At 31.6% G+C, this 17,500-nt stretch overlaps 1 protein-coding gene across 1 annotated transcript in view; it reads right to left on the reverse strand.

Annotated features, from left to right (window-relative positions):
• Positions 1 to 17,500, reverse strand: part of LOC137645703 (coiled-coil domain-containing protein AGAP005037) — a 1,132,788-nt gene that overhangs the window by 957,689 nt on the left and 157,599 nt on the right. The gene's annotated exons all lie outside the window — the stretch shown is intronic.

Here is a 17,500-nt window from a genome sequence, read left to right on the forward strand (position 1 = left end):
CTCCAATTTACTGATGCATAGTTAAAACTGGTATGACCATCTGAATAAATACTTCTCCTTTTTGAGAAAATGGCATTTTCCTTTTCATAATCTAATATGGTTTACCAAATGCTCTACATCCCTTGCATATCATCCTTTTAATTTTCATCTCGTGTATTGGGGAAATACTAACTGTCTGTCCTGAGTACGCATATTCATTGATAATCCTTTATTTGATGACTGCATTTTCATTGAATATTACCTTAGTTTTACGGATATTCCTTTTCAGTCCTATATTTCTGCTTTCTATATTCAAATCTTCTATCATCTATCCATTGCAATATCTCCCATGATTCACTAAACACAACTATGTCATCTGAATACCTCAAGTTGTTAAGGTAATCCCCAGTAAAGGTAAATCCTACATTTTCCCAATATGAATTTTCAAAACCTTCTTCTAGGCATGCTGTGACAAATTTAGAAGAAATGCGATCTCCCTGTCTAACTCCTTTCTCGATCGGTATTTTCGTACTAAGTTTACTTAGGTTTAGGATTGCTGGACTTCCGGGATGCATATTTTCAGGTGTTCTAACACGCACACATACACTCACTCACACGCACACACACACACAATATATATATATATATATATATATATATATATATATATATATATATATATATATATATATATATATATATATATATATATATATATATATATATATATATATTATCCATTTCTGAGTGAGGATACCTTAACGTGTATCGCATGATCAGCAAAGCTGTACTAGTCAGGGACACTCATACTAGCTTGGTTTGCTGTTTTGCTTGTTTTAGTCAATCTTTGACCAAGTTGTGGAATGATCATCCAAATCGGGTGGTTGAATCGATGGAACTTCAAAAGTTCACACTCGCAGCATTTTTTTTTTTTTTTATGTTGAACAGGCTGACATGTTCACCTGATTATATATAAAAGATGTGTTTTAAAGTTGTTACTGTTCTTAAAATACTTTATTTGATTATTTATTACTTTTCATATAGTTTATTTATTTTCTTATGTTCTTTCCTCACAGGGCTATTTTTTCCCGTTAGAGCCCTAGGGCTTATAGCATCCTATTTTTCCAACTAGGGTTGCAGCTTAGCTATTAATAACAACAACAACAATAATAATAATAATAATAATAATAATAATAATAATAATAGCGACTAGAAAATAGTCTCCTACTATCATCAATCTGCTCTGGCATGCGTGGTAATGATAACAGGCCAAACTCCGGACATACAGAGAGACGTCTGAGGCCTTTGTCCTGCAGTGGACTAGAACCGGCTGCATTTGTTGTATATCTATCTATCTCTCTCTCTCTCTCTCTCTCTCTCTCTCTCTCTCTCTCTCTCTCTCTCTCTCTCTCTCTCTCTCTCTCTATATATATATATATATATATATATATATATATATATATATATATATATATATATATATATATATGTATATAATCCTTATCTCTTGGGAAATGAGTCGTTAAAAGATACAGAATTCCGGTTTCTCATTAAGACTTTAAGGATGATTTCACTGAATCGACGAAAAAGCTATAAATGGGCAAACTTAGGTGAACTGGCTGGCGGTAGGTCGGTAGCGATATAAAGACTTTTCAAAGACTTTATATACATATATATATATATATATATATATATATATATATATATATATATATAGATATATATATATATATATATATATATATATATATATATATATATATATATATATATATATATACATATATGTGTGTGTAAATATACATAAATATATATATTTATATCCATATACATACATAAATATACATTAATATATATACACATATATATATACATACATACATACATACATATATATACATAAATATATATATATATATATATATATATATATATATATATATATATATATATATATATATATATATATATATATATATATATATATATATATATATATAACCTAGGAATTTAGTATTAGACGGATAATATTTTATTTTGCACTGACATATTACACTATTTTTGAAGGCAAAAATGGCAATATTCCGAACAAATTAAGATATCCTGGCAGGGCAATAATAACTATGTAAAGACAGTTGCAAAATGGTTTATCAACAGATAGAGTTATCATAATTTACACGTTCAATAATTAAACAAATTGAAAGTACAGGATTTAGAAAACAGTAAGATAAGAGCAGTCAAACAAAAAATATATGCTTGAAGGTTAACTTAGAATTCCAGGTACTGATATTCAAGAGCATAAAAGTACAGGCAGATAAACCAAGGTATTTGCATGGCTTTTTCGATTAATCATAAAGACTTGGTAAATGTACACGCGAGTGTTATTACTGCATATGACAGAAGTCATTCAAGTCTAAACGCTATCTAGCTTTTATAGGGACATGTTCGCTTTTATTGTTTCAAATTTAATATACTTCTACTCTTTATTTATAACAAATGATGTCGGTGTCAATGACCTTCGCTATCAAGATGCCAGAAAACTAGTCAATCAATCAATCAAGTCTAAATGCAGTAAAAGGACACAATATATTGTTGGGAAATTGCAGCCACACAACTATGAAGAGATTCATTGGATGAAATTTAGTTAACGTAACAATCAGTATTTAATCGTATGACTAACTTTTTGAAGAAAACTATCTATCGCGAGAACAAATCGAGTGTATCGCATACTTCATAACAGAGACGTCGCTATGACAATATTAATGCTTCAACAATTTTTCCTTTACTGCAAGTTTTATGCGGATGTTTCCGAGAGAGAGAGAGAGAGAGAGAGAGAGAGAGAGAGAGAGAGAGAGAGAGAGAGAGAGAGAGAGAGCGTGTATGTGTGTGTGTGTGTGTGTGTGTGTGGAGCGTGTGGACGCGTACACAAACTTGATACATAGCAGTATATTTGTGTGGATACAGCAAGATGATTATCATAATCTATTAAAAAAAAAAAAAAAAAAAAAAAAAAAGATTAATGCAAATTTCTACTTGTGCCACTTCCAATTGCATTTTCATATTTGTTTACCTATTTAGGCTTCCGCAATGAAATTTACTAGAGGTACTTCTGAATTCACAATTAAAACGTCATGATCATCATTTAATGTACTTCATTTCATAAATCCTCAATTTACAAAGTTTTTTCCAATAAGAGTTTATTTAGGAAAAGACCCAGATGATGAAAGAAATCCTTCTCAAATGCCGTTGTTCACAAACATGACGGATCAACTCTGCGTTATATGAATATGGCCAGAAATAGTATTGGTGTAATTCGCATTGAGCCATACGATAATCCATATAGCTTGCTAATCCAGCCGTTTATTCCCTCTCCCTACAAAGTGAGTTCGATTATTGACTTCTACCTAACGTATGTTCGCAGATATGGTCTGTACATTATATGGTTATACATATGGCTGCAGGTGTGTGATGTACATGCATGTCTGTGCGCGAAGGGGCGCCATACACACGTTCACAGAAACACAATCATTTTGTAAGAGGAAATGATCACGAATGTGTTTCTCCATACCGGATATTGGTATTGTTTCCAAAGCGTATTTTCAGTTTTTACCAATAATTTCCTGTCGATAACGAACATTTATTGTTCAAGACCCATCGCAAATAAATCTCTGACTTCGCCTGTAATCATTATACACTCTGGAGATTATTTTTCCTAACTACATAATCTAGCGCCGTAGTTTTCATCTTATACAAAACTTTTAAAGCTTTTCGGAACTTCCTACTTTATCATCTTTCCGTCATAAGTACAAGGCAGAGAAAGTTTATAATTACCAAAGTGCTTATTAACACTATTCAACATATTACAAAAACTATCGATAGTCGCTAAGAATAGGGGCTTTTATGTGATCGGGATAATATGCATAATGATCGGCAGTTCTCTGATGCGCAGGACGCCTATAATCAGTGAATCTGCATTAGAATTATTATTTTTTATTTTTTATTTTTTTTTTGTGAAATGTGGTTAACAGTAGAGTATAGAGAAACCAGTCCAATGCAGAAATCTGAAAAGTGTGATATTTTCTCTCTTAAAAATTGTATGGCATAAAGAAACACTAATGCATGGAACAATTTGTTTCCCCATAATTAGGAAAGAGTGGGAAACCACCTGAATGGGAATAATGATTCTTTTTATTATGATTGGCAAGGGTTGAACCTCATTTATCTTCGTTGAATCATTAAAGTACTTTTTTATTCAATGGAAAAAAAAAATTATCCAACCTTTCCTCGTGAAGAACAACCAAAATTGAATATAAGATAATGTCGTAAGTGTCACATTCTATGCACATTAATCCTATAAAACTTTTCCAATGAGTATGTAATGCTAAAAAGAAAAAAAAATTAGACATGGTAATTTTCGAAATTACGGTAATGAAAAATATGATTTTAATAAATTGCAAGTTTTAACGAAGATTGAGTTGAATATTTTTGCATACAATTTCAATACTTGTCAATGTTTACTTTTTGTAGGTACCTAATTCTAGGCTAATACCAAGACTTTATTTTTGCGTATGTGTTTCATTTATTACTGTCTAGTAATAACAGTGGAGTACTCAAAGGGAATGTGTTGTCACTTATGTTGTTTATCCTCCTCATGGATTTTGTAATGCATAGAACAGTTGGGAAAAAGGAGAAGGATTGGACTGGATTGGCAACAGGAAATTAGCTGACCTAGAATATGCTGATGACGCTGTCTTTAATAGCAGAATACCACAGGATTTGCAATGCTTGCTTACAAGAGTGCATGAAATATCACAGGAAGTTTGACTCAGGATAAATAGAAGAAAGACAGATGCTAAGAACGGAATATACAATGGAAGATGAAATATTATTGAAAAAGAAAGGATTAATGAAGTAGAATCATTTAAATATTTAGGAACTATGATCTCTAATACAGGGTCTTTATAATTGGAGCTTAATTAAAGATGGAAAAACCCGAATTACACAATGGCTAAGTTAAGTCAAATTTGGAAATCAAATCGACTTCAGTTACGTATAAAAATCAGGCTATATCTCAGTTTAGTGAGATCCGTGTTACTGTATGAACATGAGTCACGGTATGACAATGAAACAATATCCAACTGATTTTTTTATATGACAACAAAACCCTCATAAGAATGTTGGAAGTTAAATGGCGGGACATGATTAGAAATGAAACTATAAGAGATCACTCGAGTGCCATATGTGGATGACATCATGATGAGGGGTAGATGAAGAGTACTTCGCACTCCCAAAGAGAGATTAGTTCACCAAACGTTCTGCTGGGCTCCACAAGGCACTATTAGAGTTGGAAGACTCAGGCCTACATGGCTGAGGACTATGAAGCGTGAAGTAGGAGATGATGAATGGAGAAGTATTGATTTAAAAGCTCAAGATAGAGACGACTGGTGAAATCTAACTGAGGCCCTTTGCGTCAATTGACGTCGGAGTATATGATGATGATGATGATGATCTTGATAAATTGTTTATTTAAATATGGACATTCGAAGACTACAGCACGAGTGGGTTCTCGGAATACCGATCTCCATGCAGTATTTCAGTCGCATTTGACTGTAAAGAGATGTATCCTAGATCCGCATGTAAGACGAAATAAATAACTGGTATTTTGCTAACAAAATATTATTTATCAAATTAGATAATTCCCAACTAATGCCACATTAATAGTTCTATGCTAAGATTTGATTAGTTTAGTAATAATACTTCGTCTTGCTAGGATCTGATTCGTTTAGTAATGATTCTTCAACTGAAGGGAACGTTCCCCGTCGGTTTATGATTTAAAAGAGTAGGAATGAAGTGAGTTCAGCGGTTTAAGGTGTATGAACTGCTATGATATTCCAAGCAAAATAATTCTCTGCATCATTCTCAGCTCGGAGTCTAAGCACGAGACTTGGCTGGTTCATTTATCGTTGGAGATTAGATTTGCCAAAGTTTGCAGGCGGAATTTTTCCATTTTTCGTGTCACCCGGTGTGGGTTCCGTTGTGAAATAAACTGCTTTACACTTCAGCTCAAGAACGTAGACGCCTTATAGAAAAAAAAAAAAAAAAAAACCACCGCTTATGTCGGCACCAAAATTTGTTTTCCTGTCTTGCTTCAAGTAACATAATTCGGTTTCCAGTATACATTAATTTCTAAGAACATAATAGTTCTGTAAAACGGCACAATTATTATGGATAATTAAAAACACATGTGTAAGTATTTGGATATATATATATATATATATATATATATATATATATATATATATATATATATATATATATATATATATATATACATATATGTGTGTGTGTGTGCATATATATACATATATGTATACATGTATATATATACATATATATGTGTACATATATATATATTTATATATACTGTATACATACATATATATATATATATATATATATATATATATATATATATATATATATATATATATATATATATATATATATATATATATGTATGCATGTATGTATCCATGGAGTGACCTAACATTCTACATGAATGAATAAAGGTGAAAATGTAACCAGAAGACAGTTCAACCATTCTCTTCACCCAAAGAGGCGGCGACTTCAAAGAAACCCATGAAAGCCACAGCCCTCATTCCCTGTCGGTGATTTCTCGACAACGATGCACAGCCTAACACTGCAAACCTGGAGGAGGAATGGTCATGCCCTTTGGTGGCTTTCATTCCCTCATGGGATCAACCATTGCCATTAATGCCGAGCAATAAATTCACATTCGTTTCGTTGGCTTCCAATGCATAACATTATTTTTTTTTTTTTTTTTTTTTTTTTTTGCATATATTGCTTCCTACATTACATTGTCTTCTTCGTAGAGAGAGAGAGAGAGAGAGAGAGAGAGAGAGAGAGAGAGAGAGAGAGAGAGAGAGAAAGAGAGAGAGACCTTAGTTCTCCTATGATATAGTTCTCATCAAACATAGTGACAGCATTCAATTGAATTGGATTAAATTCCCTAGGTATTTCCATGCAATTTTACGAGTATTTATTTATAACGCTACGCTAGCATTTTCAGCAGTTAAATATATTGAAATATTTGTTATGAAAACAGTCACATATACTCATTGTGTTTCATTACTTCGAGGCGAATGGCTTAAAAAATAAGAAAAAAAATGTAGGATTTGAGAATTAAGCGTAAACCAAATCAAGATTTGCTGTGATGTTCTTAATGCTTTACTTGGACGTTCACCTGAAGTATCCATTCCTGCTTTCAATGAGAAAACTGTGGTTTTTAGTGATTAGCTTCCGGCGATTTTTTTTCTTTTTCTTTTTTTGTAAACTACTCGTTGCTATATATTAGATTTTTACCTTTTTATCGTAAATGTCGTCATTAGTAAAATGTTTGAAAGTTGGCAACTAAATTTATAGACTTGCCAGTCCTATCTTTGGCGTTCAGTGCTTTGCAATGGGAGTTTCATTTCAAAGTTATTACAAAGGGCGAAGTTTACAGTTACATCACTGTACTTTTCCTAAGTGCATTATCAATTATCATGCTACACATGAATTGGCAAACTTCTCTTCTCGAGACCTTTGATAATAATTCTCTAGGCAAAGTCGAAGACTTCATCCTTGGCACTAATCACACATCCTCACTTCAAAGACGCAACCCTTTAATCTACTCTTTAATCATGATGGAATTAATAAGTGTCCTCAAGAATGTAACTCGTTCATCTTCATTCAATAACGATCTAGTAAAATCACTAAATTAGAAAACAGCACAGAAATAACGGTGGCCGGACATGAACTATTTAGGATTTTCAGATCTATTCCATTTGAAAGGTTGCCATGATACACAAACCTGACCAGTTGTCAGATATAGAACAAATAACGTAAAAGAAATAAAGTAAATGCGAAGGAAGTAGGGCGGATATTGCCGACCTATGACTTTGTCTCCCTGATCTATGGGTTTTGTGAGAAGCAGTTCAAGCCGCTTTCATTATTGCTGGGTATGTGATGACCCAAGCACACGTGCACTGAATCTGTTTCCATGTCAACAGGTACACTGGGGAAAGGGGACGGTACGGTTACATCACCTGCCACTGCTTCCCTTAGGCGAGACAAGCCCTCAAACCCCCTAGTAATGTAGGGGAAATAAGAACACCCAGCGTAAGTGGGTCTATAGCAGTTAAGTTCGAGTCCTACTCGTGAGTGGGCAACCCTCACTAGGCCCACCTACCATGGTAAGCCTACCTCAACCATGGCGGACGTCCATACGCCATAAGACGTCCAATAGTTTCTTTTAGTTGTTATGATTTAAATCATGTTAAAGTCTCCACGAATGTCCACTCTCCCCGTGTGTAATTATTGTATTAGTTGAAAATTAATTCCATTGTATTTGACTGACGAAATCATCTAAAAGCCAGCGAGAAACTTATAATTTTTCTGTTATGTAATCTCAAGATTTAAAGTTCTATTTCACTCGCTTTGAAGAAGATTTATGCTCATTTTTGTTGTGAAAATTAACTTAGACAATAAATCCTCTTATGATGTAATAATCGTCTAATTCACCGCCTCCAATCATGTATTATTATGTAATTAACCCACGCCCTGTGACACAGTTCAATTATTTCATTATTATAAGTTTTTGATCAATAGAAAAATTATGATGCGTGTTGTCTCTTCTAAAATGAGAAAATATTTCTAATCAAAAGCAAAATTATGAAGCGTGGTGTCTCTTCTAAAATAACAAGATATTTTTGGTCACAAGCACAACTATGATGCGTTGTCTCTTCTCGAAAGACAATATGTTTGTTCAAAACAATTATGATGCACAGTGTCTCCTCTCAAATTACAAAATATTTCTAATCAAAAGCACAATTATAATGCACAGTGTCTCTTCTAAAATGACAAAATACTTCCGCATACTATAGATTTTCAAAGTTTATATTCCTAATGATCTATTACCTAGTTGAATGCTTTGCAAACAAACAAACGTTTGATGAATGAAAAATCCAACACACAGGTTGAATCATTAATTAGCGTGCCTTTTCATATATCAAACGAACGTTGTAAAAAATGTAAATCAAAGAGAATAGTGTTCATTTGTCTAGTTTCCTACCAAAATATATACAAATCAAAGCGGTCTATGCCAATCTATTTAAATGCGAACAAGAACTCTTCAACTGAGAGAGAAGGAAAGTTTTACCAAAACGTGCCTATATTCAACGGTATATATAACCAAGGTGTATCTAAATAGACTCCTTTGATATAACACAATTGATTATTAAAGTTTTGCCTTACATTTATATTTCTATCAAGGCGAATTAACGTCATTCTATATCATGATGCAAGTGTTGACCTCTTCACGCAAAAATTAGGTGCATCATCATGTAAAACAAATAACCAATGACCTTTCTAATAATGGAAACTCTTTTTAAAAATATGATTATCGAATAAAATAAAGATGAGGTCTTTTCTCTTCTTCAAATAGTAAGCAAAGTCTAAGGGGTTCTTTTCTTACTCTCCGTGTTTTATACAGCAAACGGAAAAACAATAATACATCACAAGATGACACCTTCTTGAAGGCTAAATGGCCATGAAAATCATATCTCAGCCATTTTATCTCCTTATTCCTCGTAAGATATATATGCCTTACACTCATCTCAAATAAATCAAATATTCCAGTGAGAGAAAGAAATGAGGTAAACGTCGTTCATGATGATGGATAATGTCCCCTTACCAACCGTAAATGTATCAAAGAAATTTATCATATCTCTTTCGAGAAGACATTTCTTGCAACTCATATATTACATGGTCATCATTTTCTTTAAATAGATCTACCCGTTTTATTATCTATTCTGCTGCAAAATATTTATCATCTCCAATAGGCAGAACTTTTGAACTGTGTCCTGCAGCCAACGTAAAATATTTGATAAGATTCACATAGTGAGCAATGCACATTCATACAACTTGTAAGTACATCTTTATTCTTTAATTAAGGCAATATATGCAAATAATATATATGTACATTCACATATACATATACATGCGCGCGATATATATATATATATATATATATATATATATATATATATATATATATATATATATATATATATATATATATATATATATACATATATATATACATATATATATATATATATATATATATATATATATATATATATATATATATATATATATATATGTGTGTGTGTGTGTGTGTGTGTGTAAAATAAAACTTATGAGAGTATTTTGTTGAACAGGAAACATTAAACATTTAAAATACCGATGGACCATATACGAACGGTCTCTGGATTTCATTTAATTCATTCTAATAATGAGCAGACTCTAATATAAAGGAAATTTTCCTGCACAATAACATCCATTTACACTTTTTATAGCAATTAATTCTGTGATTTGTGGACGCTATAACGAGCAGTACCATATAAATAAATAAATAAATATATATATATATATATATATATATATATATATATATATATATATATATATATATATATTTAAATATAGTTATGAAGCATCATCGAACCAGAACACCAACGCTATCAAGGCTTTGGTATCAACCTCACTACAAACTCAGCTGTAACCGATTCAAAAAGAAAATTAATTAAGCCAACGGGCACCAATAGAAAATCAATACAGCATGGAGAAAAATAAGCTATAAAAGAAACAGCAAAAAATAGAACTTATTAAGTAAATAGCAAAATTAAATGAAAAAATAACGCATAAACTATGGAATGAAAACTATATGAAACGGCTCAACAAAAATATTCTCTACAGATCTGCCGTCTACATAACCTCAATAACAGGAGTTGTATTTTATTCTATTTCGATATAACTGTATAATTTAGTGCAACTATTGCTTAGTAAGTATTGAAATGAAAACCCTGTTACAACCGGTATATTTATAACTGCTAGACCGCCCTATTAACCGAAACAAAGCATAAAGAAGAGCATTTATTAACCAACCAGAAAACTAAATTTATTCGTCTCCCTCTGCTCTACACTTAAAAATTTGCCGTAAAAACGGTAAAAATCCTGGAATAAATGTTGCCGGGCATTTATCGTTTTCAAACGGATATCTTGACGTTAAGGAGTAATATTACGGTTAAGAACCCGTAAAAGATAATAACAAACTATGGTGAAAATTACCGTCGCCTGTATTTTACTAAAATACGGCTGAGAACAGTATATATTTACGGAGTATTTCCGATTATAATTACGACTTTTTACCGTGCAGTAATGAAAGTTCTATCGCAGGTTAGTTTGCATCCCCATTCAAACATTTACTCTTACGAGTGGTAGATGGATATCATAAAAAAATAAACGAGACAAACCATTCTGCACAACAAATTATTTCCATTCAGCCCCTAGGAAACGATATTTCTCAACTTTAGAGCAGTTTCGATTTTTCTGGCTTCTACCACCACAAAGCAGCATCCATTGTAATGAAATCGTTATCGTGTATTTTACGTCTAAATTCAATGCCAGATAATTTCCACTTTGATCAATTTTGCTTTCTGTATTGAAATGCATAATGAATTGCTTGGTGGCAGGAGTCGAAACATCTCTTGTTGCTTGATGAATGAATGCTTCACGAGCTATTTGCCGGCCTTGCCTGGAATCTCCAGGTTTGAGGATTGCAATACAAAGCATTTCTCTGATTTGGTTATCGTTTAAATTACTCTTCAATACTAAAAGACGTCCCAGCGTGTGGGAGGGAGATTTAATCGATTGAGTTGGTTGTAGCCTAAGTAGCAAAATCTACTTGTCTCGTATTATTCTGAAATTTTCACGTCCTCGGTTTTGCGCCCAGTGTTAATAGCTCTGGTTCACTGCGCTGCGGCTTACTGGCCATACAAAAAAAAAAAAAAAAAAAAAAAAAAAAAAAAAAAAAAAAAATCCTATTCAAATGTCAACTACAATATATTTATTACTCGCAAAAAGTACTACTTTGGTACAGCTGGTATAACAATAAATCCTGCCATGTGAAAGGTTAGAAAATTGCACAGATGTCAGACAACTTTAAAATATCAGCAAGCTCTTCTCCAGTCATTCGATTCACATTAATGACACGTGAAGAACTGCTAAGCTGCTAGAGATTTCAAATATCTGTCATACTATCTTCTCATGATTTACCCTTTCCCAGAAAAATTTATTTCGGTCTCTCAAGATTTAATAAGTTAGAAGTTTTTAGAGCTTCTGTTCACTATAAAAACATTGAACATAAGTTAAGAACCCAAAGCTTTCTTTTGATTTGAAACACATTGTTTCATCTTGTCTATTTTCTGCTAAGTGGGTTAATTTTCTAACTAGCAATTCTAATACATTTTCCCTGCCTGTTTTGCTGTATTTATTCTAGCGGGAGAAACCCGTATTCTTAATGAATATATAAATATTAAATTTGATCTGGCTATTTCCTCGTAATTAGGGTAACATTCATTTCGATTTTGAATCCACTAAGAGGTGTTCACTATGAAAATAGAAGATATATCAAAATCAAGTAGATGTAAGGTTCTGCACAATAATAAATACATACACAATATATATATATATATATATATATATATATATATATATATATATATATATATATATATATATATATATATATATATATATATATATATATATATATATACATATATATATATACATATATATATATATATATATACTGTATATATATACTAGATCCATCAAAAACACGCACCCACCTCTCACCAGGGTATGACTACTGGCTCTCCTTTACCAGATGGAGATATATATATATATATATATATATATATATATATATATATATATATATATATATATGTATATATATATATATATATATATATATATATATATATATATATATATATATATATATATATATATATATATATATATATAGCCAGACACTTTCTCTTTATTATATGGAGGAGATATCATATACCTGCTACCAGAAATATTTAAAGGGACATGTTATGAAGATGCTGGTATCTGGCACGTCAACATTACTGTTCTCTAATAACTTACTCTATTATTATTATTATTATCGATAGAATATTCTTATTCAAATTGTAAAATATATATTTCTATAACAGTTTATTTACTTCATTAACAAAATTGTCTCCTGATTTTCGTACATTTTTTTTAACCTTTTCTAAGTTGAAAACAAACTGTTCAGAATAACATCTTTTGAGCGTTATTTTCTTTTTAAACAAAATCATACCACTATTTATAAAATGAAATCTGGTAACCTTTGTTGTAAATATACAGAACGTAAAATATCCTTTCTTACTAATATGAAGAGATTATCTTCATAGGCTTTTACCCATCGCTGGTTGATTCTGAAAAATTGACGAATGTGATAATGTGATTCAGTACAAAATACTGTCTTATTTGCCTCCCATTATTTAGGAATTATATGAATGCTGGATACTGATGACTTTATTACCAATGGTACATGACTATTTTGCATTTTCATTTTTCATTTAGAGGATAATTAAGAGCCAAACTCATCCCTCTGTTCTTGCATATAATTAGCTTTCGGTTTCAATGTTATTATCAAACCCTTTCCGTACTAAAGAGGCAAACGTTCGTGCCAAATCTGTGTGAAGACCAACCATTAATGTTCGTTAAATATAATACCGCTATAAATTAATCATCCACGCCTGGCCCAGAAGTGGTTAAATTCAGCCTATTGTCCGTGAAGTGTTAATTGACTAACATCTAACTATCGGTGTGAATGGCCTTTTATACTTTATTTATACGACATAAGAGTAACGTTGGAAAGTTGTAAAGAAAAATATATCATATCAATATCCCACCATTCCCGTTCATAAATGTTGAAAATAAAACAACGCTTCGTTGCCTATGTGACATTAAAATTTGTCAAAATAGTCGTCAGTAACTTTTGCATATTGCTTACGATTGTTGGAAAAAAAATTTTTGCTTTCAAACACCCAAAGTATGACGTTTTTTTTTTTTTTTTTAAATAATCCCGATCAAAATGAATCCTCGTTTGTTGTTATTTTCAGTTTCCATAAGAGTCTTGTCTTGTCACTACCACTGAAAAAAAAAGTTTCAAGAGACAAAATTTTCCTGTTAAGTTGCTAGTCAATTTCAAACTAACCTGCTTAATCAAAGAAAATTGTGCAGGTTGCTTATTACAATACTTCAATAGATTTGGGATCTTTTAAGGCAAAAACTCAGTCTACAAACAGAGATCTTTAGATACTAAAATTGTGGAGTGACATTTTGACCATGCTTTAGACCTTCATCAAAGTAAGTTCCCATACAAGTTTGCAGTTACTGGTTCAATAATTCGGAATTAATGGCCTAAATTATAATGACCCGGTTTATATTTTCAAGAGTAGTTACAACAATAACGGTATTATGTCACAATTATTATGATTCATGCCTAGGAAATTATACGTTTTTCAAAAATCTTCAAGTTTTGGCCTTATCTGTATTCTGGTTTTGTTTGTGCTCAAACTACTTGACCTAATTAGTCACACTAATATATTGCAGGGAGCCACTCGAGTTAACTTTCTCCATCTATTTCGATTCCTTGAATCTTTGTTTCTCAGTCTCACCTCACCCATATCATTACATGACCATAGTATCTCAGACTAGTTTCACTAGCCTTCTCCTGTACATTACATACATCGCACATTTTCTTATATCTTGACTCTCCCTTCTTTCCAGCAGTGATATTCCACCAATCCATCTCACCATCCTCATCTCGGTCCTCTCCGACAGTCCTTCGTCTTTCATCTTAAGTGAACAAGTTTCTGGCCCGTACAGGCGTTGTATTTATCTTGTAAATCTGGATTTTGAGCATTAATGACATTTTCTTGTCTAAAATAACTTTAGTTCTCTCCATTTTCGCCATGCTTCTTTCACATTATGTCTTACAGCTTTCTCGGTACCTGCCACCGCTGTTATTATTGATCCCAAGAAGTTAAACTCCTAATCACTAGCTCTGTCTTTCCAATTTTAACCATTAATCCTTGCTAAAATCTCCCTCACTGTTAAACCTCTGTGTCTGCTATAATGACCAAATCATCCGCAGACATAAGCTCCTACAATTCTTCTCTGTTCTTTAATCCTTATGTCAAAATGTCTATAACGAGGAGGAACAAGAATGGACACCAGAGCTGATCTGGTGGATGAATGCCTCAGTCTCCTCATATTTTATCTGTACAATTTTCTTATTTCCTCATACATCAGCCTCACTCCCCCTTCCCATTCTCACTACCCTTCCCAACTTCTCCACTAATCCTCTCTTTTTCAAACACCAATAGACTAACCATCTTGGTTCCTTGTCATATGCCTTTTCAAGATTCACTAAGCACATCTAAACTTGCCTGTTACCTTCTAGATACTTCTCTCAAACCGCTGCTCATGTATGTCTATCAACTCTCTCAAGTGTTCTCTCTAGTAATTTGAACACATGCTTCGGAAATTTATTTCCCTAGAGTTCTCATATTTAACGCGTCACATTTTTTTATACAATTCAGTCATCCATCTATTTTCAGTCCCTCGGCATTTCGACTATATCCCAGATCTTTTCCAATAGTGTGCAACCACTCTCGACCTTCATTTCCCAACGCCTTGATTATTTCTATTGTTATCTCTGACTTTTCTGTAGCTTTTTTTCTACTTTTCCTTTGTTTTTGTTTTTCGTTTTCTAAGGTATATCATTATCGACTTCATTCTCCCTGATGCTTGCTACTGGTCTATCTACTGGAGGAAAATTTTCCACTTCTTCATACTCATTATTTTTAATAGTTTTGAGCAATAGTCCTTCCATCTTCTCTTGGTTCCTCTTCCTCAATTAAGACATTTCCCTTTTCATATTTAATATTTCATACTTCTCCAACATCCTTGCCTTCTTTTCTTTTCGGTTTCCTATTATGCATACCTTCTCTCCCTCTGGTATTCCCATCATCTCAAACAACAAAAAGTTGAACGCTGATTTGCAAAATGTCTGGAGGCATCACTTAAAAAAATGAGTAAATTCAAGATCTTTACCTTAACTTTTTCTTTAAACCTAAGAATTTTGTATTTTGGTATATATTTATAAAAACGAAACAAATGAAAATAGATTCTGACTTTATAGCACCAAAACAATAGCCTTACAACTTACATTAACCTCTTGAGCGACAGGTATTGATCAAATGAGCACAAATCAAAGCGAACACTCTTTACTTTTGTTTTACTAAAGTAAAACAATGCCATTGCTATTACCAATAAGCTTTGAACTCCTCAGACATGAATTCAGCGAAGAGAATTCCACATTTCGTGAAACCCCTTAAATATTGGTAGAAGTTATTGAATGAATTTCACAATTACATGAACTAAAGAAATACAATAATTTCCACAGCTTCTCTAATTTGCTTAGATTTGATAGTAAGTTCTCTCTTGGTTATTAATAAACTCAAGGATATAACATGGCAAATTATGCTTAAAAGCATTCACGCCTCCAAACTTTTGTAATGCGATATGGATTACAGGCTGGTTTATATCATCATGTAAAGACCCCCATTACAATAACTCTTTATTCCTCATGGCATGATTATCACGAATAGGATTCCCAACCAAATGATATCTCCTAATCAAAGCTATCATGCAAAGAACCTTTAACATTATTTTCACCAATGGGTAATTCTAATAAGCTATTATGCTAAATTTCATGCTATAGCGCGACTTTAAAGAATCCCCCAATCGGATATGATTTTCATAAACATCTGAATATGCACATCTTTTGAAAACTATACGGCGAGTTTTGTGTGCGTTCCCTTTATCTCTTAATCGTTTAATCTCTGTGTGTGCAGTGGACTAGCAACGGCTGAATTTTCTTGTTGTTGTTGTTGTAGTTGTTGATATATATATATATATATATATATATATATATATATATATATATATATATATATATATATATATATATATATATATATATATATATATATATATATATATACACATATTGTGCATACATATATAAATATATACATACCGTATATATATATATATATATATATATATATATATATATATATATATATATATATATATACACACATACATGTATACATACATATATATATATATATATATATATATATATATATATATATGAGTGTACGTGTGTGTATATATGTGCGTATGTGTGTATGGCATATGTATCTATGTATGTACATATACACATATATACATATGCATATATATTCATATATATATATATATATATATATATATATATATATATATATATATATATATATAATGTATGTAAGTATGTATATATATATATATATATATATATATACATATATATATACATATATATATATACACACATATATATATATATATATATATATATACACACACATACATATATAAACATATATATATATATATATATATATATATATATATATAAATATATATATATATACATATATATATATATATATAT

This window comes from Palaemon carinicauda, chromosome 8 (genome assembly GCF_036898095.1).
Source record: "Palaemon carinicauda isolate YSFRI2023 chromosome 8, ASM3689809v2, whole genome shotgun sequence".
In the NCBI taxonomy this organism is placed as follows: domain Eukaryota; kingdom Metazoa; phylum Arthropoda; class Malacostraca; order Decapoda; family Palaemonidae; genus Palaemon; species Palaemon carinicauda.